The following is a 27,850-nucleotide window of genomic DNA, read 5'->3' as shown; positions in this document are numbered from 1 at the left end:
TCTCTACTTAATTTTAATGTCCTTATGGTTACTATATGTAAGTCAATTAGATATTATAATACATCGTAAAATCCTTGACTCTTCCTGTTCTGATGGCTATCGTTGTGTAATGACCAGAAACATAAATTGGGATTCCAGTGATACACCCTGAACTCTTTTTCATCTGTAAACAAAACTTTGTAGCTTAAATAATGGGGTAGTCAGGTAGAATTATCCATGCCACATCATTGCTTACTCCTGACAACTTGTAGAAGTCTGCACATTTCACCAATATGCCATGTCATTTAATGAGACTTTGTGTTATTTTGTCTTCTTATACATTTAGGTGGATTCTCATGCTAAGTTTACAGTTCTTTAAGACAATCAAATGAAATAGGGCTGAATTTTTAATTTTTCTAGTAGTTTGAGAGTTCTGCCAATATCACGTATCTTTGAAGTCATGAAAAACCTTGAAGTGTGGTAAATAGGGAACAAAATTTCATGTATGTTAAGCCTATTTTGAGGACTCATCAGCTTCATGCCTTTGATTTACCTGTTTTTAGCCACTATCATTTCTTACAAAATAGTCTATAAGGCATGACGTCACAGTCAAACATTTCGTAAGCTTACACCATCTTTGTTGCCATCACCTCTCAATGTAAATTCACTGATTCTGTTAAATAGCTTTACTTCCACCCCCACCGAATAAAATGACTTCCTAAGTACAATCAGTGAAACCTTACATATGCCTTGAGGCCAACATCAAATCCCACTGTACCAGGAGGGATCTTCATTATTTCACTTAGATGTGACCATAGATACCAAGGCCCTCAAATTTGCACTAATGGTTCTCCAGCCATGCCGGTCAGAATTCTAGGTGGGCTCTTGCCCTGGGCGATAAGAGGAATGGGGTGTCAAGTAGCTGGAGTTCTAAATCTTGCTCACCTGCTTCAACCAGAGTGGAAACACTCTATTATTTTTCCTTGTTCAAATGCAGTTTACATCTCTATAAGAATACCGCAGCTTGAAAAGTAATAAAGGGATCCAAAATAAAACAAAACAAATCTTTCCTCTCCCAGCTTGATTATAAATGCCAAGAAAGTGATCATTTCCAAAATTCCTTTGATTTCTCCCATACCTCTTTGTCTATCATAATGAATAAAATGCTACTATACAGGCTAACATTATGCTAGGTAGGTATAAGAAAAGTAAACTATTATTTTAGAGATACTGTGGTATAATGGAAAAATTAGGCTGACGGTTAGGAAAGCTAGTTCAAGCCTGTAGCACTTGCTGTGTTAGCTCTAAGAGTGAGATGATTGGCCCCCAATTAAATTGAGTAATAATTGCCCTAATGCCAAATCAAGCACTACTGCTGAGGCAGGTAATAATTCTGGTTAAGAACTTGAGCTCTGAACCTAGACTGCTCAAGTTCAAATCCTGGCTATACCTTACACTTTTGACCTCTGATAAGTTACTCAACCTTCCTAGGCCTCAATGTTTTGATCTGTAGGATGAAGAGTACCATACCTCTATGTCCTACAAGGTTTTGCATTAAATAAAATAAGGCCAAAATCGTGACTATCATCAGTATTAACAAAATTACTATAACAGCATCTTTTCTGGCCAATTACCCAGAAATAATATGTACCTATTTGTATTGGTGGGCCATCTTATGAAAGGTGATATGATGGCATCTATTCTTTATTCATTAACCTCTTCTCCTTGAGGTAAGCTTCCTAAGAACAGGACATCAGGGTGAAAAACCTGTCCTGGTTTGCCTGGGACTTTTCCAGTTTTAACACTCAAAGTTAAAACCCAGGTACCCCTTGTTTCTGGGCAGATAGTTTTACTCTCCAGCCTCTTTCTCTGTCCCCTAAAATATTCAACATAGTTTCTTACATGTAAACAGCATTCAATTAACACCTATGAAGTAAAATAAATTCAGTTGATCACTGTCAAAATCCATCTATTGGTTCACTATACACCAGACACATTTCTTAACTGCAAAACCAAGGAAAATGTCTGTACCTTATGTGATTGAAAAGTTGCCAGGTGAATTGCACAGGTCCAGGAAAGTCAAAGAAGATTAAAAGAGAAAATCTAATAGTGCAATAAAAATAAACTACCCTGAAAATTTTAATATACAGTAATTAAATATTTTATTCATCCATTGGCAAGTAGAGGAGAGGTTGATATTAACTAGCTAAAGTAGTAATCTATTAAAATAAATGGGTCCAATAGGCATTAACTTTTAATAAGATAGCAATTGTATGTTTAATAAATACCAATAGTTATGAAATGTAATGATGGGGCATTATGGTAAGGGTTTATAAAATATATTTCCTTTAAGGATTCAAAAATGTTTTAATAAATGATATTTGTTAAAAATCATATACAGTGAAATAAGAACATCTCTGCTTTAAGGAAAGCATGGGTAATGCTCTCTACTAATTATTAGTGCTAATGCACGCTGAAGGAGGCTGCTTGGTTATCCATCTTTTGAAATCCCCATCAACGAGTCCTTGATCTTGGCCGTCCCTTGAGGGCTAATGCAAGCCTGATACGTTCATGCTTTGCACGCCCAGCTTCAGTGATAGTGCATCAGAAGGGTAGAGGTTCATAAGTCATACTTTCTGCTCTAGTCTCTGTTAGAAATATCAACACAGCATACTTTCTGAAGAGTTTTAAGTACTTCCAACCCCTGTTGGAAACAGGAAGGGCAAAGGTAAAAGCAAAATTTTTTTTAAAAGTGAAGGAAACATTGCTGAATTTCAAGAAAGAAAAAGAAAAATGCTTGCTTTGCATTTGGACTAAGGTTAGGATATTTATATGTATTTTTTTCTTTCTGGTTACTAATTCATTCACCCCATGATCCTTGGGAGGGCAGAAAGTCAAATAGCCTTGTCCTTCTGGCGGTCTGTACTCTGAGTGACTTTTTTAGGTTCAGAGCTCCCACTGACTTCAAAGAGGGGAAAGGCCATGGAAGAAATCCACAGGGTGCTAGGGAGAAAAGGGCCAGGGACAAAGCTGTAGTTAAGTCATCTGAAGTGTAACATTGTTTCTTTATCATCATCTGGTGGGTTCAATTAAGTTTTATCTTTGATATTATATAGCAGATTTTTTTTCTCTAGGTGAAATGGAAACATCTGTATGTTGTCATAAATCTAAGTCCCCATGAAAAAAATCATAATTCTGAATGGTTTTATGTATAAATGTCCAGCCAGAAAGACATCAGAAATACTGTTCCCTTCCTGCTTTATGAGTCCATATAACTCAGAGCTACCCAGACAATATGCTAAATTTTGGTGGTGGCCAATTAAGTTTAACAAGAAGTCTATTAGGTGTTCACAATCATTTGAGTAACACTTAATTGGCATGGATATCTGACCAGATGAAAAGAGGAGGTGATCCTGGAAATGGGGAGGCAAAATAAAGTAGAGTGACACAAAAGACTGCTATTATGTAATAGTTTTGTTACATGAATATTTGTGTGTGTGTAAATTTCATGCAACAGTAATCCAGTTGGGCCTTTGTTCCCACCTCCAGTACTTTATTCTTGACCTACATTTGAGGTGGAAAAGAGCAAATGCATGCATTTTTTTCTAAATTTCATTTGAAATGAATTACTCAAAATGTGTATCATATTTTTAACATCTTTTTAACATTCAAATCCCTTTTTGTTAATGTGTTACAGTCCTTACTGTTTCATGTCTGAGGTCTTACATCAACTTTTATTTTTCTTCTGGCTGCATTTTGGCTATTTTAACACCTTGCTGTCAAACACCACTTCACAGGCTAATTTTTAATATTTCCACTGAACTTTCTACATCTCCATGTGGAGTTCTTTCCTTGAGCAACCCACTTGTGTTATCTTCTTTCCAAACCTCTAATAATGAGCCTTGCATCTGTGTGACTAATTTCTTCCAGAACTTGTCACTAACTACCAAGTGCTCACACTGAGATTATACTGTTACTACCTGAGAATTTCTACATTCAGCAAAGTTGCCTTCCTCTTCCCCCCCACCACTCCCCCATAGCCAGTAACTGATGCCAGTTTTCCTCATCAGAGTAAAACCCTAGTTTCTGTGGTCTGGTCTTTGCAGATAGTAACAGAGCTCCATTGAGAAGCCTTTTTCCTTGGTAAAGCCTAATATTGAATAATATTGAATAATATTGAATATGGAAGGACTGTACCAGAGTAGCATAAGCTTAAGATCATGGCTCTCCTCCTGTGCCTCGTTCTATATCCTCTTTACAAAATCCAGACTCCAATAAGTAGAGTATGTAGTATGCTCCAGCCTACCACCGAGTTACTGTGTAGTTGCAATAAAGACCACATCAAGATCCACAAACCCAAAAGTGCTCACTACCTGGTCTGAGGAAAAGGTTTCCAATTTACAGGCTAGCTAAAAACAATGATAATTCCTAAGGTAGAGTTTTAGTCCTTGTTTCTAATTCTTTCCCTTTCCCAGTAAAAAATCGTGGTCACCCAGGGGAAATTGCAAGATCTCATTCAACTTTCTCTCTAGCTGAGTTCATGAAAGAGATTTCTTTTTTGAGGCACTTTTTTTTTTTTGTCTGGGTCTCTGTGCATGTATATACGTTTTCTGGAGCAGCATATATTCAGTGGCTAGGAATATAATAGTTCAGATTCAGAAGATTCTGGTGTTTGAGTACAAACTTGAATAGTTTGACTATGGAGTTTACACAGATTACTAAGACTTGTAAATCTCAACTCCCTCATCTGGAAAAAAATACAACTATTAACACTTGCCTGAAAAGATTCTGTAAGAAAAAAATAAATATGATGTTGTCTATGAAGTTCATAAAGCACAAATCAAATGCTCACCAACAGCTCCTCACCAGTAAATGGGGAAACTGTTGAATACTCAAATGCCAAAACAAACTCACTTACCACTCTTGTCCTGGAAGCAAACACAAGCTCAGAAAATTTAGCCATCGTAATGATACCAAATAAAGGCTTACTCACTTATCTAAAAATGAAATGAACTGTAGCCATGCTTTCATAGGCAGTAGAATAATGAGGTGCAATAGATTGAGCTTAATAAAATGCAGCTTGGGAGAGCATGTATTAACACACATCTCTAGCTTATTTTGAAGGGTAGCTGCAAATAAAACCTGGCCATTTCTGTAAACATGTAAATCTGTATCAGAGCTTTTAAATTTTTAAATTCTTTTTGCATACTGCTATCACAGTTTCACTTTGATGGAAAATAAGTGAAACAGAATAATGCATTGGCTTAAAAATGATTCAAGGAAAATCCATCAACCAAGTAGTTTCTAGAAATCTGATTGAGAATTATGCAGCATAAATATGTATTTAAAAAAGATTTTTTAAAAGTTGACTTGTGATTTCTTTTAACCCAGAGAATAAAACAGAAATGATAAATTTAGTTTGAGAAAACATATTTGCCTATTTCACATCCTTTCCAATCTGAAGCGGTACCAGCAATGTTGAGAGTGACAGTACATATGTTATGACTGTTTGAGTTTCAGAAAGCCTTTGGTTAAATTCTGCATAATTGGTTCCTGCTTAAGGCAGCGTGCGCAAGAATCCAGGAGGAGACATGGGAGTAGACAGATAAAGAATGAGTGAAAGAAACAAAAAACAGACACTCCTGGTAAGAGGAACCATGTCCACTCTGGGGGGAAGTATTAAGAGGGTCCCACATGGAGCAGGGCTTAGATCTTGGCTGCCTTTTATCTGAGTAACTGATTCAGACAGTGGGATCAGATTTAAGTGGTTACATTTGTGGACGCTGATTGGCGGACGGTGAACTCTGGAGATAGCTGCCAGAGAGCTTCGCAAGGCGCCGATGTACTTCATTATAGCACAGAAGACCAACACGTGGCATTTAATAGTTATAAGCACATTAGGCTCTGAATGCCTTTACATAAGGATTCAGGGGAAAGGCACATGAGGTAGAGCCTTAATAATAGAGGCATATACGACACAGGATAAATAAAAATCTGTAAAAACCTGAAGGTGAACGTTTTCGCACTTAATACTTCAGGGTCGCAAATATAAGGACTAATTGGGTTAAACCATTAACATTAAAATAACACCACTTTGAGGAGAACTGTATTTGCTCAGGGAACTAAAATAGATTTTGAATCTTTCACAATTTGGATGCAAGTTCAAATTTCAGGTCATTTAACAGTGTGCCTAGATATTACAGACTAGGAACAAATCAGCAATGCATTTCCAGCTTTGTGAGTGTCCTTCTAAAGTCATTTTGCAAGAAAACACAGATGAAAGAGAAAGGGTATGCTTGATACAGTGAAATGATCTCCTCCATAAGCACGGAACATTTACATGGGGTATAATGCGGGCCCCACAAATTGGAAAAGATGACCCACTGATGGAATGAATGCTGGCATGGGACTAAAATGTTCTTTGTCTCTACTTTATCAATTTAGAAATAAATGAACAAAAATTGCTCCTTCTTCAAAAACAGTTGCATATGCAGTGTCATCATTCTAACTTCAATTTAAAGAAAGCAAGTTAGTCATTACCATTAACAGTTTTCAATGTGAATGGGAAAAATGCAAGCAACAGGAAGTGAATGATTTCCTTAAAATCGTCATATTATATGAACAATCAGATGATTCACGTTGACTTTAAAAAGAAAACACTTAACGCATATTGTAGCACACAAGACTATTCATGTTGTCGTTTTATTGATTGCACGAAACACTCCACGGTGATGACAGAATCCCAGCTTGTCATTGTGATTGATCATCTAAGAGTAAAGAACAGAATGCAAAAAGTCAACAAACAAACATTTTTAAATGAAAACTTGAAACAAGTAATTTAACTTTTAAACTGGTCAGCTGCTGCTCATTAAAATAAATCAGAACTGATAAGAGAGAAAGGAAACGAGATAAGATTAGTCTGTTTCAGAAAAGGTCCCATAGACTCTGGCTAAGAGTTAAAGATGCTTTCTGCTTAATTCTGAGCAAACAAAATTACAGGAAACAGTCAATCCCCTAGACTCTCAGTTTGGAGAAAGGCTAGACATTGATAGCAAATAAGTTTTATCTGTTGTATGGGCTCTCAGAAAGATTTTGAGGCCACTTCTAGACTCATTAAGAAAATTCCTTGAGCAGTTATCACTGTTTCTTGGAAGAAATACTAATAAGGTATTAGTCACCTTGAAGTTAAACATACAATTTTGAAACGTTAAAAATCTTATTACAATTTGTTAAAGAGGATTGGGGCATACTGCTATTTCTCTATATAAGTATTGATTTGTATTCATTCAAAAAATTACCTGTCCCAACACCTTGAAATACCGGTTTTAACTGGAACACTAGCAAGTGTGTTATCAAATTTTCATGTTAAATATATTTACTTTCATCTTCTTTTTTTATTTTTTATTTCCAGAGAAGCAAATACTGTCCTGTATCTGATACCTGCTGTAACACATATTGATAGATGACAAAATGTTAAAAAGGGAGATAATAAGACTTAACACTTGTTGATGATTTACTGTTTCCCAAGTATGGTGGAATGTTATGTCCCGTAACTAATTTATATACAAGTCCTCGGAGGTGAGGTTTGTTATCACTGTTTACTGATAAGAAACTAGAATCCTAGTGAAGTCAAGTAGCTTCCCAGGGGTAATGTCAGATCTAGGAATTAAACACAACTTGGTTTTCTTTTAGAGTTCACATTAGGAAAGATTCTAAAAATGAAGTCTATGTGAATTTAGAAATAGTTTTTGAATGCCTATTGTCTTCTTGGCATTATTATGGGTACTGGGGGGAACAACAAAAACAGAAGAATTACTGTAACATACAATTTACTTTTCAACTTCAAATATTACAGGGTCTGCAAGTCTGAGCAGATCAACTACAAGGGACAGTCAAAATCACTTACCAAGGAGAACAGGAATGGCTATCAGAAGTTTTTTTGTTATTGGTATTGTTGTTAGGCATACTTTTCTGAAACAAAGTCAAAGTATACCAAATAATCATATACTAGGTAGGTTTTTTTCCCCTCTAATCCTTTTTGGTGAGGCTTTAAATATTAAAATGAATAGACTATATAGAAAGACTGCTATACTATCACCCATTCCATGTTTAACACACATTATATATATGGCTTGCAACTCCCAGAGTGGGTTGCATGGTCTCCAATTTCAATCTGTACTCTCCAAAGATGCCTGGCTTGATAGACAGTTTATGGAGGCTCTTAAGGTCAAATCCAACTCTCTGTAGCTCCTAATGATGCCTCCCTTACACCGTGATGAAGCCAAAGCCCAAATATTTGGATCACACCTCCTGTAAGATCGGCAAATCTTCAAGCATACTGCTGTGGGAAAGAGATCTCACATTCCTAGTGTTTATGGTTGCTTACACACGCCCTCCCCTTCCCCATGTTCTGCAGATCAAACCCTACAGTGGACAGTTTAAGTAAGGGAGAAACCCAGATTCTAAGCATTATTTCATCCATCTTTCAGAAAAAGGAGAACAACAAGAAGCATTGTCTCAACAAGAAGACAATTTTGATTCCAGCTTCTAAAATTGTTAATTTAATAACATAAAATCACTATATATGTATAAAATCTATAAACAACAGGACAGGATATTTTATCCTATATTGTCTTAAAAGTCCTGTTAGCTTGTATTCATTCCTCTTTCCCTTAGCCATTTTGCATCCAGAAATCTCCTTCCCATGTGGCTAAAGCTCTGATGTATTAAAATAGCACTTGGCATATTTGTGCAAGATCTAAGTGTCTGCATTTCTACCCAGCCCTTGCTTCCTTCTTTCAAATTCCTCTTTTGGTTCCTACAATGGTAAAATGAAGAACATTTGTAAAAAGTTCCATAGAAACCATCAGTTTGCAAAAGACTGGTATGTTTGCTTTACACGAAAACACCTTCTATGTAGTATGTTTCCTCTTTTCCATGAAAAAAAAATGGAATCATCCGTACTGATTGAGTCTAAAGTGGAAATGGTCCTGATAGTTCCCTTACCTTCTTCCTCTAGCTCTTTTCCATCGGAAGTTCTGATTGCCCTGCTTTGATTTTATACCTTTTCAAGTTTCCCAGTAGAATTTGCACTTTGCTGAACACACAAGAAAGGAGTAGAAGGATGAATATTGGTTTTTGTTTGTTGGTTTTTTCCCTGATTTAGTTCAGCAAATTTCAGCCTTGCCCTACTGTTTGCACAGACCATGCAGGTAAAGAAATGATATACATAAATTACTTCATAGAATCCTAATAACAACCCTTTGAGAAGACTTCAGCAAAATCCCAAAACCAGAGAGTGGCAGAGCAAAATCCAACTCAGGGTGTCTCTGATCTCGACGCCCCTACCCTTACGATACCACCCCTCAAACTGTACCAGTCAGCAGGATTACACTACCATACTGCTTGATCTTTCACTCCATCTAAGTGCAGATCCTGGGAAAGGAGGGAGGCTTGTAAAGGTATTCAGATTAAAAATACCAGGTCTGTATTTTCTGGGATGCCTAAATAATTCATTAGTGTTGTTTACCAAAAGCAGTAATAGAGAACAGAGCTAGACCAGTGAACAAGGAATGCTTCCAACAAGTACAGGTACCCAAGTACAAGTCCCATGATCTGGCTCACTTTAGACACTTTTTAATCCACTGATGTATTACCAGAAAATACTAGAATATCAATTGTTGGAAGTTCTTAGTTGGTCAAGTAATTTAAAACAGTGTTTACTGTGTATCAGTGTGTATGGATCATAGAATTTCAGAATTGAAATCCATATTAGATTTGTTCTGTTCTATTCCTTTCTGTTGACTTTGGATGGAGGCATGTGAAATACAATTTCAACATAGGTCTACCTACCTACTCACCTCTCTACCTACCTATTGATTCACCTGTCTTTACAACTCTATTCTTACTTTTCATCTAGCTATGATGTAAGGATATGTCTTCAAATCTCCACCATGCCCACAGAGAAAGAAAACACTTCTTTGTTTTGAGTTAAGAATGAAAGTATTCCCTGCTGGGATTTGATTATCTTGTCTGAATTAAAAGTATCACGTTTACTTCTAAGATTCCATTTGAATATATGCCTTGCATATTATTTGGAAAATCAAAATATTAAAAAGGCCCCCAAAAAGAAGAAAAGTATTGGGTTTTAGTTCTCCCAACTGAGTGAGTTCTCCACGTGGCAGCGGCTTCTCATAGCATTCCCAGCCAGTTAGGAAAAGAACTTCTTTTGGAATAAAAAGGAAAATCTGGGCTGTGTGTGTGTGTGTGTGTGTGTGTGTGTGTGTGTGTGTGTGTGTGTGTGTGTGTGTGTCTGTATGTGTTAAAGAAAACCAATATTAATTATCTCTTATCTACCAGGTATAGTGTTAGGTACTTAAAAGGAAATATTTCAAATAATTTTTACTGTGGCATAGAATTTTTATTTTAAATACTAGGTTCTCAATTTTTCCAAGGTCATCCAGTTTTTAAGTAGGAGAGTCACAATTTGAAGCTTAATTTTTATCATTGTACTCACTTAACATTTATAGCCTCTGTTGTAAAAGTCACATTGATCTCTAGGAAACCTAAGGAAAAAAAATCACCAAATGCAATAGGTCAACCATGCATAAATTTGAACTATGGAGAAGAAAAAAGGTACAGTAATTTTTCTAATAAATTATACATACACACACACGTATATATACACATATTCAGGTTCAGATTATTGTATAATTTTCTCTTTATGATGTGATACTATTTTTTGTTTGATTTTGGCTCCTTGGTTCTCTAATGGAACTAGAGAAATGTCTTCCAGTCATAGGTTTTATATTTCTCTCCACACTTTTAACATGTTTACACACATTTAATTCTTGCCCATTTTCATTAACTTGAGATGAAAAAAGAAGATTGTTCAAACAGGTACAGCATATTAAGATAAGCACCATTTATATTATTTACTCATTTGTGCACAAGTATCTCTGTTGGGATTTAAATTAGCCAAGAAGGAAAGCAGATTGGGTATGTTGATCAGTCCTTGTCAGAGCTGAAAATGAAGGGAGTAACTGTCAGTGAGGAGGCTTGGCTTCAGTTTAGTTCACAGCAGGAGTGCCATTTCTGACTGAAATAGTGTGGATGTGGATTTTATATATTCTAGATTCATCTTTGTGCCATAGACCAGGAGTACTGTAATTTCCTAGACATTTTCTAGTTAAAATTTCAAAAACTCATTTTCATTACACCTTGGAGGTGATGCAAACATTAACACATCGTGAATGCATATATGCTACTCACTGAATTATTAAAGATACTAATAATGTAAAAGGTCAAGACCAAAGAGACAGCAAGAGGTAAACTGCTCACTATCTCGGGAGGTAATGTCACATTGTTAATTTGTTGTTCCCCAGCCTATACTCCTATCCCTCTCTTTTCCTATTGACAACTTACTGTTTCTAAGATGACATTATAGCTGTTAGGCAGAAAAACAGGTATGAGTGGGTGGAGGGAGAATAGGTCAGTAAAGCCCACTAAAAGGGACTCAAAGAGTTAACCAGATAAAACCAGGGAGCCAGAAAAGACAGAGTTAATAAGTTAATCAGTTGAAGCTCCAAAGGCCACGAGTAACTTGGAATGTCTGGATATTCCCCAGATAAAGTATCCCAGCGCAGCCCATGTCTTCACTGTACCAATCAGATCATGTCGTTGTAAGATGTACTTCAGCATGCTAAAGGGCCCAGCTTATTCTTTAGCTTAACCTATATGCTGTTTTTCCTCTTCCTCCAGCTCCTAATCAAGTAACTTTGTAACGAGTGCAGGTAACAGACCTCAGAAGTGTAAATAAACCTATGTGAACAAAGAATGCTGAAGTACCAAACCAACACAGTCACCCAAATAACCCTATTTTTAGATAAAACTCCAAAGGAATTATAAATCACCTATATACATCATGCCTTATGCTGACCCTTACCCAAAAAAGCCCTCTAAAATGCCAGACCCTATACCCTTAAATGTATGTCTTCTCGGAGGTTGCCCACACTCACCTTTCTTTGAGTGGGTCACTCTCTCTGTCCTACTCCAGGTGAGTAGGGAGGGGCTGCTGAGAGCTCTGATCTGGGCTTGCAAGTTCCCATCGCCCCGGTGGCCTGGACAGGACTGCAGCTGTATGACTGTGCTCTTTAGTAGCCTGCCTGAAAATATCCTTTCTTTGCTTCTGGAAAGTTCTCAGAACATACTCTCACTCCATCAAGTGTTCTGGGGCATCCCCAGATCCTGGGATGGTAGGGACATAGTTCCTGTGAGAAACGTGCTCACTGGTCCAAACTTAGTAAGTGGACAGGGAGACAAAGAGAACAGCAGAGCGATGCTTTAATGACAGTGTTGCAAGATCGGGTGTCTGGTGAGCAGGCTCACTCAGGGCGGTTGCAACAAGCAACTTATTCCTTAGCCTGCGAGTCCCTCCCTGGTTCCCCTGGCTGAGTATTACAGCGTTCACATTCTTCCCCAGATGTCGCCTAAGCAAGTTATATCCACATTAGGCTTTCTTTACATTTGTCTTAATTTTATTGGCTTAAAACTTTTTTTAAAGTTTTTTTAAATTAAAACTTAACATTTTGGTTTAAAACTTTTTCTGCATCTTTTTTTGTTTGTTTGTTTGAAGTGATGCAGAGCCATTTTTCTTAATTTCTCTCCCCATCCCAGCCAGAGTGACTCCCTGGTACATGTTCTGACATGTAGGATTCTTGTTAATAGCATTTTATTTAAATGTTAATACCTCTGGGACTAAGTCACATTTAGTTTTATGCCATTTCTAACAGTTTCCACACCATGCAGTTCAAGTGGACACTGGATGCCATGTGACACTGGCTCTAGGAGTTGCAAGGGATTATGCCCTAAAGCCAAGCAGCAGTTCAGTAAGCTGCCCTTCCCTCCATTTTTCATTCCTCTCTGCTTTATTCAAGTAAACCTGCCTTTATCTACCTTCGCTCTAGCCCATTCCTCTGGAATGGATTCAAATAAAACTTTTACTTCTGTGTCTCTGCCCTTCAGTTCTTGGTTGCAGCACAGACAAGAACTGAGGAAAATAAACTCAACCTCTCCTAACATAGCTAGTCTTGTAGTTCTCTACTGGTAAACTATGAACTCACTGACAGCTATAATCAAGTATTGGCTTCATTATTTCACATTTTTTTCTTTCTCTACACATCTGTATGCCTTAGAACAGGTTGAGTGTCCTATAGTACAGGATGCTGATACATGTGTGTTTTCTGAATGGATGTGTGAATCATAGATTGAATGAATGAATCTGATCACTTGTTCTCCAGAATATCCTGGTCATTTGGAATACGGTGCGATGTGTTGAGAACAGCACCACTAAAAATTCAAGCTACATTCTTGAGATAAAGTGATTATAACCAAAAATTGCCTTTGGCTTATGTGTTATGGTCTCCTTAGTTTGAAAAGTCAAACATGGATGGTGAATTTAGAAAGTAGTAAAGACTAAACAGACAGGTTAGGAGTTTGAGATAAGTTATAGATATTTCTTGATTTTTCTGTTATTGGATACATCCATTCATCATTAGCATTGCATAGGTATATCTATCTTCTCCTTAGAACTTTTTGATAACTATTATCTCCAAATTGCTCTCTGGAGCACAGTATTTTAATTCTAAAATACATTTTAGTTCTTATATGGTATTAATGAACCCAGTATGATAAGAATATATAAAACTGCATCAACAGTTTTAAATGGCAAAATTGATATTAGAAAATTAAAACCACAGTGTGTAATCATGACAATTTCCTAGAATGCAGATAAAAGTAACACAAAATGATAGTTACAATATAAAGTAAAATCATTTCTAGATTAGCAATTATATGTGCACAGAAAAATCAGAACATGTGGCAAAGAAGTAATAATCATGTAGCTAAAGGTAACTATAAAAATAAAATAACAGAGAAGCAAATTTTAAAACTTCACTATATTTCAGCCTAATAAACTAAAAAGAGACTCAGCCATGACCCACTTTGGAAAACATGATTTAACAGGGTAAAGAAAAATTTGCATGAGAATTCATGTAGATTAAAAACTCTAATAACTTGTATAACATAGCCAGACTGATCACAGCCTTGACTCTACAGTACTGGATGGCAAAATACAAGGGAAAGCCCTAGGGTGTTTATTAGGTGACCCATTATTATTGTCCAGTACCTTCTTGAACTGCAAGATTCCACAAAAATCTTCATGTAAAACTGATGAAGCTGCACCTTTCCAAACTTGATATCTACCCAGAAATAAGACAACCGTGTATTTAATTCTCCTGGATTCAAATTGGCCTTTTTTTCTTCTTCTGGACCAGTTTCCATGTCACAGTTGTTGTTTTTATTTTTCAATGACTTTGGAGTGAATGTCACTTGGCTTTGCCATGGTCTGATGCCTACACCTGCTTTTACATGACCTTTCATGGCAGCTAACCTGATAGCTGCCCACAGCCTTTGTGTCTTCAGGTCTTAAGAGAAAATGTGATTGGTCACTGGCCAGCTGACAGCTAATATTCCCCTTGGTCCAATCATCTAGGCAAAGTGAAAGGCAGAATTACATGAGCCCTTAGGTTCCACCTCCATAGAGTTGGGGTGTAGATAGTTTAAAAATATATACTTAGTATGTAAATATTATCTTGTTTAGTTTACATTCCATAGCACTATAAACAGAAATATATGCTCAATAATAAAATATTTGCTTCAGAAAATATATCCACATCCCTTTAAAAATGTTAAGGTCACTCAGTAAGGGCTACACATAATAACACAAAAGTGGTGAAATTGTGAAATAAAGGACTATTGGTGGGCATTTAAATCAGTTAAACATTGGAATAAGTAATAAAAAAGATAAGATTACAAATCACATTGGAAATGCTTATGATGATTCTGTATAAGGTGATACATAATAAAATGATTAATAATACAAATAAAATAATACCCAAGTTCTCATACCATAAGTTTTAATAAAGACAAGAAGGGTTTCTGCTTACCCCTTCTTCTAGTGAGGGCACAGTGATTTTCCTGAAGGATTCATTCCTTCTAATGTATCTTCAGTCTCTCTGAGACCTTCTGTGTTTAAGGAAGGACAGGGGACCTTCCTTCTGTGAAAAATTCAGTGAAAACTCAGTATTTAACCTTTATTTTTTCTAAGACTGTTAGTTAATAGAAACTCTCTTTGGAACTTGAAGCTGATAAGATGAATGACTGGAATTTGGTAAAATAAACATATAGTGACACTGCCTAGAAATTAACTTCAAATGTTGAAATACTGCCTCCTGGTGATGTAACTTAAGTACCTGTGTTTAGCCATATTTATCAATAAATTCGGATTTTTTAACACCAATTTGATTTGTATTTCACTTGCAGCCATATCAATTGTAAATATTACAAAAATGCTTCTCAAAACCTTAAACAAATTCTTATGAATGTTTTTTCACTTTTTCTTTCATTAGTTCTGCCAAAATAAGACATCCTTGTTCTCATTATTTAGCTTAGTTTAAATCCCTTAAATCCTGTTAAGTGGATTGTGAGATTCTTTCCTGATAGGTTTTTCCTTGATATGGTAATTTTTCCTAAGCTATTGTTTTCAGAAACCGTATGTAGTTCAGGTTGCTGGGGTTTCTGTAGTAGTGATATAGCGGTGGGTTGTGATGAAGATCTGACACTTTCATGCTAATAGGCTAACCGGAAACACGCTAGAGAACTGAAATTCCACGGAGGAAGCCTATGAGGTTGCTTTCCTTTGTCTTCCATCCTTTCCTGGTGTAAACAAATGAGCACATGGCTCGTCTTCCCAAACACACTGGGAGCAGTTTGCCCGTCAGTGCTGCCTTCTTCCATGAGCTCTGTGTCAGCAAGTCGGGATGCTCTTAGAGGAGAGTTTACAGCAGATGGACAGGAAAAGTTCTATCCTGCATTTATCTGGTAGGACTTTCAGATAAATGTCACATTTGCTGCAGTCTGCGCTGGGGATTGCCTGCCAGCAATGCAGAATGAAGACTCGATTTCTGTAGATGCTTCAAAGCCTCAGAAGCACATGGAATCCCCCCCAATCCATGCCTGTTAACTTGATACACGGTTGGTTCTCATGAGGATGTGGGAGGACCGTCAGCATGTTGCTTTGGAGCCTTACTTTTCCTATTCTTATTTATAAAATTGAGTTTGGATTGGATTCTTTCTGAGTCAGCTGAGAATTTAACATCAAAGAGAACATAGAACATACAAAGAGAATATAGCATATAAGCTTTAGAAACAAAGAAAACAAAAGATAGAAATGACACAATTCAAAACACATGGTGATGAAGGGAAAAACAAATGTCCCTGTCATGATGAAAAAGGATAAGGACTAGCATTTCCTTTAATACACAAATTCTGTTTGTATTGAAAATCAAAAGTCAACTATGTGTTCCTTAGAAAAAAATACACCTAAGAAAGTATCACAGAAAATAAAAGGGTTGGTGCAGATCGTATCAGGCAAAAGCACGTAAAGTGGGGGGAAGGAAGAGTGGTGAGAGTAATAATTCCATACAAAGTAGAAATCAAGGAGAAAAGCATTAAATGAACAAACACAAAACAGAGCCTATTTTCTAGGGCCTTTATGAGTCAAATATAGCTTCAGCAGGCGATTAGTTTTAAGGCAATAAATGAAATAAAATAAACATAGAGAAACAATAGGAAGCTCAAGTATATAACTCACTCCTGACACATCAGCTTGGTGAAAAGCATGCATAGCAAGCTGTTTTTTGACACACAAGTAATGTATGGATTAATTTAAAAGAAAAAAGTACAGATGCACAATATTTGCTCACATTATTTTTATTACATTATTTAAATATGCAGAGACACAAAACCAGATATAAATATTTCTTATGCCTTTAAAAAACAATGAAACAAAACAAAAATACAGATAAAATATAAACAAAATTTTAAGAACTAATAAAATTCAAATTAGAACCACATTTGGATTTAATAGTAGCTACATGCTGTTGTATCTTTTAAGTTTCATTTGTTATCAGTTCCTTTGATTCTGAGTATAATGGCCCATTATTTCTGACATTATTTTTATACCAGAGAGTAAGTACAGCACAGTGATTAAATGCATGAACTGTGAAACCAGACAGGTATAAAGGGCTGCTTTATGACTATCTAGGGAATCTTGGAATGTTACAACTTAACTTCCCTGGCCTTGGTATTTTTGTCTGTAAAACCGGTATAATGACAGTATCTATCTCAGAGGGCTGTTGTAAACATTGTACTTCTAACAGTACCTGGAACATAAATAGGGCTATACATAATAACACAAAATAGCATGCATGTTCATTTTAAAGTAACTTTATTTTTATTTTCTTGTGAGCCAATTATCTTTCACCAAATACAATGTTGTATATAAAATGACATTTTTTTCTGCAAAACCTACACTTATTTCCTATTATACTTTCAGCTAAAGAACTTTTACAAATTTATGAGTGCATTAAATTATAAATCATAAGTTTTCAAAAGACTGCTTCCTTGCTGCAGAATTTAGAGTATATTACTCAAACACGGGATGCATATTTTTAAATTTTCTTTTCTCTTAAGGGTGCCTCTGAAGAAGTGTTTGAGATAAAGGAGTTTAATAGTAATGTTAGAGAATCTACAACAAAATTTTTTTCTAATTAATTTCACGTTCTGCTAAAATAGATCTTCATTAAAGTACAAAATATTAAGGTTCATTTATTTACACAACATTCACACATTGTAGGTTTTATTTAAGTACTATAGTAGGAACTACTGGAAAAAGATGTAAAGAAAAATGTCTTAAAATAAGGTCTCAAACTTTAAATGATCAAAGGAAGAGATATCCTTTGGAAAACAAAACCAAAAAGGTAGGGAAAAAAATGAGAGCTGGCATTTCATGCTTTAGAGTGTGATAATCTGACTGATATAACAGAGGTAAGCTTTATAAACAGTTGGTTGTGACAATCAAAAATATGGCATCATGATAGAAGATAACCAATATCTCCTATTAAGTAAAAAATAATCATTCAACTAATTTTGAATATATATAAAACTAAAAAAATAATACATTCCTCAACCTAAGGAAGGTCATCAAATAAACACTCTGGATGGGTTTTTGAAAGGCTAAATTTATAGTCAGTAATGATATTAGTATCTATGAAAGCAAAAATGATCATATGGGACATCGAACCTCATCTATCATGGCACCAGCTGATATCCTTTGGGGACCAATCCAAATATTTTCCTTGGATAAAATTATCCAGTTTGAGGTGCTGTATTTCCTTTTTTCCTCTAATTTACTTTGCACCCATCTTCTGCAGATCGTGGGTAATAGAAAGATCACCAGGATTTCTGACGGAGTCTCCCCATCTTCTCATGGGAGGGAGCATGTGGTTTATGTAAGAAGCAGCACAAGACGCTAGCAATGTAGGCTGTGAAAGAAGCTAGAGAGCAATGAGTGGCCCACGGGAGGAACGCTCCACCACATCGCTATAATCCATAATTCACTAATACTTAGGCAGAACCCAAAGTGGAAGCGCAGTGCGCCTCGTTTATGGCCATGTAGTGCTCAAACAATGGCACCAAAAGACCAGAACTTGTTCTGCACAGTTTAAATCACATCGTGCTGTGGTTTCTCTGCCTTTTTCTCCTGCCACTTTATTTGCAACCACACTTAGATACTAATGTTATCACATCCTTGTTTGAGGACTTAGCCGTATACGGCAGTCAGGGTAAAGAATTATGTCTTTGTTCATTTTTCTGAATCTCAAAGGAAAACACATCTTTTCCCAAAATGTGTTCTTGAAATATTTACTTTGTGAAAATAAAACAAATCATTTGGGGAAGCAGATCCCCATCTTGTGCTAACCGTAAACGCAATCCTGTATTTTGTCACAATTAGATTCTTTGTGTTTTGCTCTCCTTAAGAATGTTTTACATGAAATGACTATTTTCATTAAAATGCTATTTTGATATCTTGCTTCACACACTAAATTGAAAGGGGCAGAGGGCAAACTGAAATATAGTTTTTCTTAAACACAAAATTGACATGTGAGGTTATGAATTTTAACAGGAATTCTGGGATCAATATTAAAAATGAAGTTTATTTTTCTAAAGAAGTTTTAGAATCATGATATATAATTTATACCATATCTAAATGATCAAGGGGAAGGAAACAATTGGTAAATTCACAGTATATATTCTGTAATCACATTAAAACTTATTTTTGCTACTATTCAAATGTATGTTTTCAATTATATTTACTATTAAAACCAATACCATGGGATGGTAATTGTGCTTGTCTTCTCACATTTTCACAAATAAGAAAAAAGAAATTCCTAGAATTTCATTGATTAGTCTATGTTATAGCAGTTCATAATTCATAGGTCTGAGACTTGAGTCCTTTTTCTTGTACTTTCTAAACCATATTCTTTCAACTACATGAATTATCTCACTTTTTTCTTCATTTTTATCATATGTATGATTCACACATATATATAATAAGGTAAATTAATACCTGCTTAGGAAGAAAAAAAGGTGCTTTCAACTTTAATTAAAGTGTTTCCTTATTTGCCTTCTTAAATATCTATTACTAGTTTATTATTATTTTCAAAAGTCAGGTTTTGACTTTTATAATTTACTACTGTGCTTTTATAAAAAATTTTTTTTAAAGTTCTGCTTTTTATAACCCTCTGTTTTGGGTTGGATTGCATCCCCTATAATGATAGGCTCACATCCCAATCTCTTGGACTAGTGAATGTGGCTTTATTTAGATATAGGATCTTTGCAGGTATAATTAACATGTAAGTTAAGATGGCACATACTGGAGTACTGTGGTCCTTTAATCCAATATGACAGGTGTCCTTATAAGAAAAGGAGAAGAGACAGAGTGACAAACACAGAGGGAAGTTGGCCGTGTGACCACAGAGGCAGAGACCGGAGTTATGCAGCTGCCAGGCAAGGAGCACCAAGGATTGCCTGCAATCATGGGCATCTAGGAGACAGTATGGAGCAGATTTTCCCTCTGAGCCCCAAAGAAGGAACCTATCCTGCTGATAGTCTGATTTGTGGACTTACAGCCTCCTGAACTCTGAGAAAATTAACGTCTGTTGTTTCAAGCTACCCAATTTGTTTTTATTTATTAGCAACTGTAGGAAACTCATGCATCTGCCACCTTCTTTCTTTGTGGTTTAATTTTCTCTCACTTTTTGAGATGGATCCTTAGATCATTGACTTATAGATTTTCTTTTTTAAATATGCCTTTAAAGTTATACATTTGTTGATAAACACAGAGTTAGTTATGGTATATGTGATATGTTGCATTTTCTGTGTTATTTAGTTTAATATTTCCCAATTTCCTTTTGCCCAATGAGTATGTGGACAAGTATTATTTAATTGCAAAATGTGCAGTTATATTCCATTTACCATGTTTTACTGAATTGTGGTGAAATTCTTTTGCAGTCAGGGAGAATATTCTAAGTTATTTTTAATTCTTTGAACAATTTCTTGAGAATTTTTTTATGGCTTATCATATGATCAACATTAATATATTGATTGTGTTAGTATATTGATTAGTATATTGGCATAGTAGGTTTAGGTAAGGTATATTAATTACATTATTCATCCTTTCTTTATTCTTACTGTTTTAGTTCTGTCAGTTCATACATTATGTTTTATGAAACTATTTTATTAGATGGTTGCCATAGGTGGTTGGCCCTTTAACAATGAGATGTCCCTCTTTCTCTATTATGTTGCTTTAAAGCCTACTTTCTCTGAAACTAGTATAGCTATACAGCTTCCTTTTAGTTAATATTTGAATGGTAGTGTGTACATTTTTCATCCTTTACTTTCAGCATTACTGGATCATATTTAAAGCATGTTACTATATGGTATGGTTTAGTCGGGCTTTCTTTTCTGTTTTTTAAATCCAGCATAACAATCTTTGCTTTTTATTTTATGTATCTGTGAATGGTGATTATTCCATACTTATGATTTTCTTCTTCAAAAATTAATAGATGTAAAACATAAAACCTTTTCAAAATTTATAAATCTCAGGTACCTTTTAGGTATTATTGGTAATTTTCTGGGCAATGAGTAATATGGCAGAGATTTTGACTTGTTAAATATTTGCAGGATTAGAATGAATGGTCTCCTTACCATTTCCCTGCAGAGAGTCAGCATACTATATATTTTATATAAGGCTATGGAGATATTGAGACTTGAACCAGCGGTGTCAGCATACTCATCTATATTGTAAGGTCAGCCATAAAGAATGGCATATTCTGTCTAGTTTGTTTCCCTGAAAAGTACTGTTGGATTCTCCTCGTTTAACTCATTTCACATATTGTATGCCCAACAAGCTCAGTGTTGTAGAGTATAATTTTATTCTTTAATCCCTTTAAATTCAACTGAGATACAAAAGTATTTATTCCAACTACCTCTCTCATGTGGCAATAGAAGGAAATCCCAAGGTAGAAATTCAGCAAGTAGTGAACATAACATTTAAAGAATTCTACTGGAGGTAGAGGATATATTATGATTAAGAAAAGCAGGGTTAGAGTATGTGTCAACATATATGGGTTCATTTTAGGGGTCTCAAAAAAACCATTTGACAGAAGGTAGAAGCCTTAGTCATATATTCAGTTACTTAATTTTGGAATGATATAATACTCTGTATTAGTTAATATACAAAGTATACAAAATATATAAATATTGTATATAATACCTATAAATAAAATAAATTTATAGATAATTTTAATTTAATACTCTCTTCTAGGTGATGATAGTGTTAATACTAATAAAAACAATAACTTTTTTTAGCAGTCATCTATATATGAATGAATTGGTCTAGATACTTCACATGCACTGTTCATTTAATATTCACCTCAGGTTTTGTGTAATTATTCCTATTTTTTAGATGTAGAAAAGGTTTATAGAGGTTAAGTAGTCAAAGGCCCAGAATTGGGAAATAAAGAAGCCATTATTTGAAATAAATTTTTTAGTTGATGCTGTTCAAAGTCTTTACTCTCTTCTCAATGCCTAGTAGCCACTCACCAGGTCTTATATGAAATTATCAGTGTTCTACCAGCACAAAAATGGCCATTATAATCAGTGGAACAAGTGATTTGATGGGGATTTCAAGGTATTCCAATCCTGGTTGCCAGCAAAGACCTTATGAACACAGTAATAATACATAGAGCATCTGGAAGAAAAGTGAGAAGGTGCCTGACCCAGGACAGAAAAGAGGATGGTTGATCAGTTTTTTGGGTGAAAGGCAGTGACTTTGAGGACTAAAAGGGAGAGAAGTGGAACATACTCACTGATCTGAATGTCCTTCCCAATGATCAAGAGGATTGGTGCTCACCAAAATATTTAAGAAGCAAAAAATTCAAGAAGGAAAGATTTCAAGAAGGGTGTTTATCTGAGTTCAAGTCAAATGTAAATTATTTTTTCCCTGAATTTTCAGACCTCTGTATATGCAATCACCCCCCCAAAGAAGTTTTGTTTCTTCTAAATGGAAAATGTGCTTAAGGAGCTTTTATGTATAACGTAAGAAGTTTTAGAACTTTGGTCCAAATTTAGGCTTTGCTAAAATGGGGAAGGAAGTTGGTTATAATAAAAACATAAAAGACATTTTATGACTATGCATAAACTAAAATAGGATGGTTTGGGGCGGTGGAATAAAAAAAATCAATGAGAAGCACTAGCAAAATTGATCCTTTCAATTTTTATTGTCCATGATAAATCAATTAGAAATGACCAAAGTAACCACTATGAGCAGAATATAAAAGTGCTTTTCATTAGCTGGTTTATTTCTAATTGTGAGAATACTGTGATGAAAAAGTGTGTAAGTAGAGGCATACTTTTTTGATACAACTGGCCTGGGATTGCCCATTTAATTTCATAATATTTTTTCCTACATTGAAGCTAATTAGTCCATATATAGTTTTTACCCTGACTTTGGCAACACTCATAGCCTATGTAAATCTTGAATGAGCAAGGATTAAAAGTACTGAATAAAGAAAGACTACAAGAGAATTGGTTTTGCTTTCTTTGTGTATTATATATCTAAATGGCCATTTTATTATTTTGTAACTTTGAAGTGTCTATTTATGCTTCATATACAGGTGGTAAAAAAAATAGGAAAGGTCTGCTAAATGTTTTATTTTAATAAAGAAAGTTTATGTCAGGAAATGCATGTCTAATAAAGAAAATACAAATCCCTTGGGGTTTAGTGGCTGAGTACACATTTAACAGATGCCAACTCACTGACATCAGGGACCATGTCTTAGTCATCCGGGGGCAGTGCTTAGGGATTTTAGTAAAGTAGAAACTGCAGGAACATGAGAATAGATTTGCGGGATCACTTGTGAAGTATCTTCTCATACTCCTTTTCACAAAGATGACAGATTAAGTAGGGCAGATAAGGTCCATGAAGAGTTATAAAAGCACAGGAAAGGAAGTGAGGCTACAAAATACCACATTCCAACTCCTACATGTCTATCCTTAACTCCATCCGTTTTGATTATCCACCAGGGAGAAAGGGGGTGATAGTCAATGACCTCGGTGTTCTGGAGGTGAGTCTCTGATAAGACACATTCACAAGGCAACAGCAGAGGCTACTGGGTTGTCTTGGAATAAATATTGGCTAATAAGGAGTCACACCTATTCCCTGGGCTCAGCCAGTAGGGACTGATCAATAATCCTTAGAAGACATGTCTGAGAAAAGAGAGGGGACCAGACAAAAACCCAAACCAAATGACCCAAACACCAACAAACTACAAAGTAGATAAAACATTAACAGGAATGCATTATCTCTAATTACCAGGAAAGAAAAGAAAAAAGTAAAAACAAACAATCTTTGGCAATGACTATTCAAAAGTAGAATTCAAATAGAAATAGCTCCTACCCCGGTCAGTGGGAAGCTGCCAAAATTTTATCTGAAGGTCATCATCTGTGTGTAAACATAAGAATGAGATGAACCTGAATGCCAAGTCAGAGAAGTTTCCTTTCCAGGGAGTCATAAGAGAAGCAAATCTTGGAGTTTCTTTAAGGGGTAGCCAGGTAGAGCTGTAAGGGATGCAGTTCCAGGAGAGGAACATCAGCAAAGCCACATAAATGTGGGGTCACAGAAGACAGGAATGTAATGTTGTGGAGTAAGTGAGAGAGAGGAATAGTGGATGGTAGGGGGTAACAAGGATTTCTAGAATCTTCTTCACAATGTTAAGGGGTAGTAGTCCTCCTCTATATTCCTTTCATGCTCTTACAAACCCAGATGATGCTGTCTTTTCTAAAAGTTGTTTTTCCATTCTAAACATTTCTCGTGTTTAATTTGTCCTTTCAGTCCTCAGGACATTGCCTTTGATGGAAGCACACTACTGTAACAGGTCACACTATCATGTACTCTCTTGGCACCTTCCTTTTGCTTGACCCGTATCTATCACACCTGAGGATCACTGGTCAGCTGCAGCAAGCCCAGCCTGAGTCTGTCTTGCTTGTTTCAGTATCAAGGTAGATGATGAATAAATATGGATTGAATCAAGTAAAAATTGAGCTAGACCATTACAGTAATCTCCTAACTGCTCCCCTGACTTTAATTTCTCCCATTTCTTCCACCCACCATTTTTCAACAGCAATGCATAGAAGGAAGATACTTGCCTTATAGGTAGACTATTTTCATACAGAAATCTGAGTGTTTATTCATAAATGTTTACTTAAAACAAGACTTCTGAGCAGGCTCCCACAATAACAAGATAGCCTGAAATGTGTGCTAAATGTTTAAGTCCTTTTCATAGACTTACATTTATTTCTATATTTCTCCTTGCTAAGAAACCTGAAATATGCCCCCAAATTTTTTAATTGAGTTTGCCCTTAAGTGTACTTCTTTTTTTCTTTTTATGAAATTTACAGTAATTTGAATTAAGAAAATGTCACCCAGGTGTTAACTTCCCTTTTTCAAGTGCACTTAATTTTCAAAGACTTCCAGTGATGAGAATTTATGTTTCTTCTGCTTTAAGGAATAGAAAACACCCACGTATTCTTTCTGTCTTTGAAAAGACAGATGTCAACAAATGCATTCCCCATTGAAAACAAAAGGATTTATTTCTCCTCTAACATATTTATCCAAGGGTAATTTGTTGGAATGAGTGTGACTCAGAGGATTCTGTATCAAATACATTTTAGATTCTAATCCTGACCATGTCACTGACTTAAATATGGGTCTTATTTCTCCTGTGTCTTAATCTCCCCTGGCTGTGAAATGAGAATAACAATTTCTCTCTCAAATCTACTGCTTTGAAAATCCAGTGAAGCATTACAAAAAGATGCTTCCAACTACACAAAATATCATGACTGTAAAAGTCTACAAAAATGAATGAAGTGGAGGGGTACCTGAAATGGATTTCATTGATCTGATGGAAGACATACCAAACATGAGTCATCGTGTGCTGTGTGTATTGACTGTGCTGGATGCAGGGCTGAGAAGTAAACAAGTCATCATCTCTCTGTGTCCCTCTGAAAGGAGCTCATTACTTAGTGGAGGAAGCAGACATATAGACAGATCATCCCTTCATTATATGAATGTTTGTAGGTATGTGTTATTTACTATACACTGTTCTAGCCAGTGAGGATGCAACAGTGAGGAAAAACAGACACAGGAATTTCTGCTCTCATTAGAGTTTGAATTCTAATGGATGAAACAGACAGAAATCAAGGGAAGTATATACATTATACATATATATATGATTAGTGCCTAGTAGATAAAAACAAAAAGCATGGTAAATAAATATGTACTACTGAGGGTATGGAGATTTTAGACAGGTAGTTGGGAAAAGCTTCATTTAAGTACTTTTTAAACAAACACCTGAAGGAATTGAGGAAGCTAGTGATAGAGCTCTTTGAGAGGAAGAGAATTCAAGGCAGAAGTGACAGCAAGTGAAAAGGTCCTAAGGTATAATGGCGATTTGTCTGACAACAGCGAAAAGGCTAGAGTATCTAGACTCTAGGACTTAAATGGCATGTAGAAAGTTATTTCACAGGGACAGAAGATGGAGACAGAAAAGATTCCAACAAAGGCTTTGGTAAGGACATGGCCCTTGCACTGAGTGTCTTTATTTTCTAAATGCCTTGGCCTCACTAGTCTATAATGATCAAATATGTAACTATTTTTACTTTTTGCTTTGTAAGCTGCCCTTATCTCCATCAATTTGATTAATACTTGTTCACTTCAGGCTATACCTTGGTCATTTCTGGTTGTTCCCAGAGACACGAGTCACATGTCCCCTCACACTACTGTGACTATACAGTCACAATGAAGCATGTGCCCTATTCTTAACTTCTTTTTCCATCCTTTCCCCAACTCTCCATCTGTGAGGTGACTTGGTGAATGTTCACTGCCGGACCTGACCCTGGAGAGTAAGGATGTCCATGCTGAGCTATCTGTGGTCATAGGAAGCTCTGGCTACTTGCCAGGTGAAGATGGCGGTCTCCTCCCTAGTTACTATTGTCTCTGGCACAAAGGACCCAAGGATGTGCTTATACCAAGTACCTTACTAATTTTCTCAGGGATAGTTCAATTAGATATGATCCTAATCTCCCTTCACTTCAGGAGTTCAGAAGCAGGATCTGGAGAGGGGTGGTGGGTTGTCATTCTGTAGCATTCCCTTCCTGGCCCATTCAACCCACCTTTACCAGTTATAAAAAAAGAAAAAAAAACATGTATATCATAATAAATGTTATAAGATGAAATCATGAGCAGATGGAAGGAGGAAGGGTGGGCTTTTTATTGTATAAACAGTATCAGTCAACCCCAAAGAGCCTGCAAGACCAAGACAGTTATGAGCTGACTACTTCCCAGCAGACAGAACAGTACGTGTAAAGATATTTTGGTATGAAGAGTAGACACTTTGAAAGAAATGTTGTTTGTTCTATGACTAGAATATGAGGGATGTAGAATGAATCACTAGAGAGAAAGCCATAAAAAGAGTCTGGGACCATTTTATAGAGACATTTAAGGGATTTGGATTCCTCCTGTAGGTGGTAATACATGGTTGTTAGCAAGCAAGAGAATTGAACACATTTTATTTTTTAGAAGAATGCTGCCTCTGCAGAATGTTGAGTGGAAGAAACAGAGGAGCAACTGAAGTCGAAGGGAGTAGATGGGAGACTACTGCAAAGGTTTCAGTAAGAGTTTCATTCTTTTAGTTAGTATTTGTTTGTCACTTACTCTGTGTGAAGAACTTTACTTGCCCACAGGGACACCATGGTGAACAAAACAGCCTAGTGTGGCCTTTAGGGGACTTGGTGAATTTACCAGTGATCCCAAAACCGTAGAATGGTTATAGCTCAAGGAACCAAAAGGTGTTATGAAGACATACGATGGCACAATGTAACATAGTCTAAGAGTAACTTGACCAAGGGCATTGACCTGGGAATTGAGAGGAAATAATTGAGCAGATATAATTTCAAGCGATGTTTAAAATGTAGAAAAAACACAACTTCTAAAAAAGACAGAAATGATGGAAGAAAGTCAAACAATTCTGCTGCATCTCTCTTCATTTAATTACAAAATTCTCATCTCTATTATTTAGGTACTTTATAGCACAGAATACCTGCTAAAATTAGAAAGCTCTGTTCTGGGAGTTAAGATGTTAAGATGCAAGATGTGTTCAGACTTCTTTTCCAACACTCTCCACACTAAGACCAAGTTCTACACAGAAGTCTAAGACGTGGGATGAATTTATATAAGCAGAAAGTATAATCTGAGCACTTAGTATGTAGGAATGGACATACAGGGAACTAAAAAGATATAAACCTGTGTTCTCATGAAGATTATGTTTTAATAGGTAGACATGGGTAATAA

At 35.9% G+C, this 27,850-nt stretch overlaps 2 protein-coding genes and 1 long non-coding RNA gene across 4 annotated transcripts in view; 1 reads left to right on the top strand and 2 right to left on the bottom strand.

Annotated features, from left to right (window-relative positions):
• LOC140845303 (uncharacterized) overlaps window positions 1-27,850 on the top strand; it is a 286,923-nt gene that overhangs the window by 187,219 nt on the left and 71,854 nt on the right. The gene's annotated exons all lie outside the window — the stretch shown is intronic.
• The window catches only part of LOC140844845 (uncharacterized), a 144,267-nt gene that overhangs the window by 56,124 nt on the left and 60,293 nt on the right, over window positions 1-27,850 (bottom strand). The gene's annotated exons all lie outside the window — the stretch shown is intronic.
• On the bottom strand, window positions 6,650-13,754 carry LOC140845138 (uncharacterized). 2 transcript variants are annotated; one of them, XR_012123847.1, is made up of 3 exons: window positions 11,997-13,754; window positions 10,496-10,544; window positions 6,650-6,746 (listed from the first exon to the last, which is right to left on the bottom strand). It is a non-coding gene; the product is annotated as an uncharacterized lncRNA (long non-coding RNA). The 2 variants fall into 2 exon arrangements; XR_012123846.1 differs by lacking the exon at window positions 10,496-10,544.

Source organism: Manis javanica, chromosome 12 (assembly GCF_040802235.1).
Source record: "Manis javanica isolate MJ-LG chromosome 12, MJ_LKY, whole genome shotgun sequence".
Taxonomy (NCBI): Eukaryota; Metazoa; Chordata; class Mammalia; order Pholidota; family Manidae; genus Manis; species Manis javanica.
This window is presented reverse-complemented; position numbering and strand designations above follow the sequence as displayed.